General features: G+C 35.0%; 1 long non-coding RNA gene across 1 annotated transcript; it reads right to left on the bottom strand.

The window, feature by feature from the left end:
* Positions 1-2,177: 2,177 nt before the first annotated feature.
* On the bottom strand, positions 2,178-4,456 carry LOC142178945 (uncharacterized). Its single transcript, XR_012707108.1, has 2 exons — positions 4,173-4,456; positions 2,178-2,933 (listed from the first exon to the last, which is right to left on the bottom strand). It is a non-coding gene; the product is annotated as an uncharacterized LOC142178945 (long non-coding RNA).
* Positions 4,457-5,679: the final 1,223 nt, after the last annotated feature.

The raw sequence follows: 5,679 nt of genomic DNA, 5'->3' as shown, positions 1-5,679 counted from the left end.
CACTGTGGGCGTGCAGACTCCGGAAGGGCTCCTTTAGCCCAAGCTGGTACTACTACTAATAAAATAAAAACTAACTACACCCGGTTTAAATAAAACCCTTGGAAAAGAACCGCGGCACAAAGAAAAACCAAGGGGTAATTAATACACTAACTACAAAAGAAAATCTTTTTGTCTTTTTCTTTCGACTTAATTCCCTCAAAAAACCTGTCAAATCTATTGTCTGAAAAAATCAATACTTTTAATGATTTTTATGTTTTTTCTAACTACAAAAACAATAAAAACTAACACATATACATACAACATACAATTATCCACCTACCCCACACTTTAAGTTGTGGCATGTTCGCATGACACACAATTAAAAAGCATAAGGTAAAGAAGACTTCCCTGAATTTTCTTCTTTTCCGAGAACTTATGAACTCCACCCCTAATTCTGAATTCATTCCTCATTTTCGCTCCTTGAAATTTTTTATGGAGCTCATTAAGCCCAATTCTTCTAAGGATACCTGCAATACCAGCTCTTTTCTTTCTTTTTTGTCCTCATCTTGAGCGGTGAATTGCTCGTTAATGATCATCCTCAACTTGTTCCTGCATTCTTTCACAAGATCAATCAATACATATTCCTGTAAATTCCCAAAAATAAAATTCACATGATCAAGGTTAGAATAAGAAAACAAGGACGAAAGGTCAAGTGAATATTCCTCTGGTATGCCCAAGACCATTTGTTTCTCATTCTCTTCTACTATATGTTGCAGATGTGGAAAGGTGGATGGTGGTTTGAACTCTTCTTCTGTTGCTTTACACTCAACCACAGCCTTATTTTTTATCATCTCGGTTGAATCAGAGTCATCTTGAATAGTGAAAAGTTCTCTCTGTGGATGCCCATCCTCTTGGGTAGGCTCATTCTCACAGGGTATCTCCTTCATATATTCACCATCACAACGTAATGAGCTTCCTGACAGTGTACTTACCAATTGACTCACTTGCATTGTTAGGTTGTTAATGGCTTCATCATCTTGTGTAAATCTCTCTACCGGCTTATTTATGAACTTATACATAAGCTCTTCCGAACTATCATTCTCCCCTTGAGGTGGTTGTCTCACTTCAACTTCACTCAAGTTATAATAAGGGTATTCATCCCAACCAGAGTCAAGATTGTGCCAATATGAATCCTCATACCTGTATGGACTAGAAATAGAGTGAGACTGTTCAAAATACGAACTATAAGAAGAATACATACCTGCTTGACAGACATCCCATAGATGATTTTCACCGCATTTAAAACACATAGCAGACCGTTGATAATATTCAACTGCTAACTCTTTAACTATTTTCTTAGGCTGATTGTACTCCATCTTCACAATATTTAGAGTTCAATATCTACAGTATCTTCTCCAGCTTGTTAGGAACTACAAAATAAATCTTGAAAAGAAGTTAACTAATAAAGAAAATAAAATGGAAAAGGAAAAAGAAAAAAAAAACTAAAACCTAATTCCTCAATTAACACCAAAAACTATTTCAAACACCATTGATTACCAATCCTCGGCAACGATGCCAAAATTTGAAAAGATAAAAACACAACACAAAATTATGCTTGCTCGTCGAATATAGGATAGAAAATATCGTATCCACAGGAATTAGAGTTAAATAGTATTTTCGTAGCTTCTAGTCTTATTGCTATTCAAGATGATCAACAATTTAGATTTGTGTGAATTAAAACTAAAATTAACTCAAAGTCTAAACTATTGTCTAATGACAATCGCAACAAGAGTAAGCAAGAAGATATCAAGTGGAGAAAATAGGAGTTGATTGGGTAGGTGTAAGATACTTATTTGGGAATTAACTCTAGTTACTTCACTTCTATGGTTCAAGTGAGTCGCTCGAATTCATTCTATTATGTTCAAACATTCAGTAAAAACTCCTCTCTCGATTAAGTCTCAACCTTATGATATGAACTAAGTTAAGCTTGGTGAAGATATGCAAGAATTCGTAGTGGATTGATCCTTAAGAGAACCTCTTTCGATTATCCTCCTAACTAGGTCTAAACATTAATTCAACTAGCCTTTTTCGATTACTAACAAGAATCAATGAATTCAACCAATAAGATAATTCAAAACATCACAAATTATGCCTCTTTCGATCACATAAACAAGTGAATATATATGCAACAATAAAAATACCCAAAACGCTTCAATACATAAAACTAGAGTTAATCTCCACAAACAATTATGAAAATATCAAATCCATCAATCCCTAAGGAAGAATTACTCCATATATATGGAGAATTTCATCACAACTAAGTTTAAGTCAAAGGAAAACATAAAACATCCAAACCCTTGTCTTGAGTGAGGATAAATGGTGAAATTCTTGTACTTTTGCTTCTCCTCTCCTCCTTAGCTTCCTTAGGTCTATATTATGTCAAAAGTCCTCAAAATACCATTTTTCTATATATATATATATACCAAGTTGGGTTGGGCCCAAACAACTACACCTTCTCCTACGCGAAAAAGGACACTTTTTCGGAGTTGGACGTGCGCAGCCGTGCACTTGGATGTGTGCCCGCGCACTTGGCTGCGCACTTTTCACACTGTTCTGCCCCATAAGCACGGTCAGTGCACGGTCGCGCACTTTCCACACACTTTTCACCCTGTTTCATTGGGAAATTGAAAGAATGTAAAACATGAAAGTTGTAGCCCTTTGAATTAACTTTCCAACAGTATATTGTGGAACCCAAACGGAGTTTTGAGAAAAACGTTATATGCATTTTACTAGACTCTGCACAATATGCCTGCTCGATTCTTCGTTCGTTCTTAACTATCATCCGTTGATCCCCGAACACGATCCCGACTTAATTTCTTGGGCTTTTACTCAGACGTCAAAGCTCCAAATCACTTGAATTTATTTCATAACATCTACATAGCTCGAAATCACTCCTACAAGATAAAACACACAATTAATATAAAATACTAGCGATTAAAGCTCAAACTCAACTAAAGTGCAGTAAATTGGAATGTAATAATCGACTAAAACATGAGATTGTAGCCTACCATCAGAGGCTTGCCTTCTTCTCATCTCTTTAAGCGCTAGAAGAAGTATAATCATATATATACTCAACAAATAAGCTTTCCTCCTCCAATATGGGACAATGTAAATGAGGAAAAATCAAAATTTTATTTTTCTATCCATTTCTCATTCACCTCTATTTTGAACAAAAAAACCCAACATAAATAGCCATTAAACTTATTCTTTTGTCTGAATACATACACAACCCCTCCAACTTGTCCGATTTCTTTTCGTTTAGACACTTAAATTAATCATTGTTCCTATTGAGCATTTGAAAATTCAAGCGTATCTATCATTGAACTGCTCGGGCTCAATACTATCATTGTGGTAATCGAAATGGCTCATTAGTATCCTCCATTTGCAAACTAACTCATCAAACTAACTCATCAGTCCCCTTGCCGTTAATCAAGTGGCCTATTACAATCCTTTAGCACTAACAGGTCTTTTAAAGGCCAATTTTATTTTCCTGAAAATTTTACAGTTTGACATGTGTCACATTAAACTACCCTCTTTAATATTTTTTTATCAGCCCCCCACCCACTTATTTACCCACCCTCCCCATCCCTTTTAACAGTTCCACCAACACATATTACATATTGTTGCAACCAACAACAAAAACCCCAAAACAGATTAACTAATTACTATTCGTTTTTAACTTCAAAATTTACTTCAACAACAATGTAACAATGAGTCCAACCAAGCAACCACATAAGACACATAATTCATTGTTGCGTTACTGTTTTCCTCAAGATTGCTATAGTTCTAGCATCAGTAGCAACAACAACTTCAAAATCATCCAATTTCTTTTTCAAAATATTCCTCTCAAATACTTTTTGACTCAATTTGGTTATAGTTTGAGCCTCAACAGCAGCAGCAACATCATAGTCATCCATTTTCTTCTTCAAATGATTTCTTTCAACTACAACAACATCCAATTTATTTTTAAGACTGCTAATCAAATTTACAACTCTCGAAGGTAATTCATCATCCTCGCATTTAAAATAACCACATGTTGTCTTATGTCAAAAACAAAAATACAAAAAATTAACATAAACAGTCCATGACTAGATAAACAAATTGCCAAAAAATAATCAAAGAAACTAACTTACATCAGATTTTGAGCACTTAAAAAATCCCTACCGGCCAGGAGTATAAGCCGTAAAATGGAAGGCAACAAAACTGCAGTAACACCTCCTTTTCGACCTAACAAAAGCACTAGATCAATCGGACATATTTAATCTCACTTGGAATTGAAGAAGCGAAATTTTAAAACAAACCTATAGAAGAAGATTGGTTACCGAATTTAGAACCCTAGAAGAGAAAATTTGGTGAAATCGATTGTTTTGATTAGGTAAAAAATGGTTGTTAAAAGGGTTGGGGAGGGTGGGTAAATAAGTAAGTGGGTGGGGGCCGGTAAAAAAACTTTTAAAAGGGGTGGTTTAATGTGACACGTGTTAAGCAGGGAAATTTTCGGGAAAAAAATATAGCTTTTAAAAGACCCGTTAGTGCTAAAGGGTAATAGGCTACTTGATTAACGGCAAGGGGACTGATGAGCTAGTTTGCAAACATAGTGAGCCATTTCGATTACCACAAGGGTAGCATTGAGCCTTTTCCCTTCTATGATTATCGTTCCGGATTTAAATTTTATGGGTTTAACTTTTAAAAAATTTAGCATTGAACCTATTATATTATTGATGTTATGGGTTTATATCTACTCCTTTCGTTCCAATTTATGTGAACCTGTTTGACTGGGCATAAAGTTTAAGAAGAAATGAAGACTTTTTAAATTTGCGGTCCTAAACAAGTCAAAAAAAGGGTCCAAAGTATTTGTGTGGTTATAAAAGCTTCTCATTAAGGGTATAATTGGAAGTTTAAGCTAATTTTTTTCCAAATTTAGAAAGGGATCATCCTTTTTGGAACAGACCAAAAAGGAAATAGGTTCACATAAAATAGAACGGAGAGAATACTATTTTTGTAATTTTAATAAATTTTTATATATAAATTTTTTATTACGCATCGAAAGTTATAGATTCAATTGAATTCGTCGAATCAACACGCCCCTGGCTGGTTTTTTTTATCTTTGTGATTAGAATCTTGTACTGTGCTAAGCTATGTTAGATGGAGAGCGTTCTGGTGCAATGAAGCAGAGGAAATGATCAAAATAGTCCTTTATGTATGGGGGGTGGACCATCTTGGTCCTTAATGTATATCCCTTAATAGAAATAGTCCTTTATGTATAGAAAAGGTGGATATTTTTGGTCTATAGCCCTTAAAACTAATGGTAGCCCCCAAGACTCCAGTTAAATTTGACAGAACCTGTCACGAGCATCTCACGTAAGATGCCATAAACACAAAAGAGAGAAAACAAACCTTCCTGCTCGGCTGCTCGATCGCACTGATAATTCATTATTTGCCAAATCTCACGTGCTTCTTTATTTTTTTGTGTTCATCAAAACAGTTGGGGAAGCGAGATCGTCCAATTTCCTCTTTCTAAGAAATTAACTTGTCAAAAAGAACTGAGTTGTTGAAAAAAAAAAATGAACTCAGCTAATATGTGAACTGAGATAATGAGAGGAACTTAGCACCGATTCATGTATCTTTGAACTCGTTTATGGA

The sequence above is a fragment of the Nicotiana tabacum genome, unplaced genomic scaffold (assembly GCF_000715075.1).
Source record: "Nicotiana tabacum cultivar K326 unplaced genomic scaffold, ASM71507v2 Un00084, whole genome shotgun sequence".
Classification (NCBI taxonomy): domain Eukaryota; kingdom Viridiplantae; phylum Streptophyta; class Magnoliopsida; order Solanales; family Solanaceae; genus Nicotiana; species Nicotiana tabacum.
This window is presented reverse-complemented; position numbering and strand designations above follow the sequence as displayed.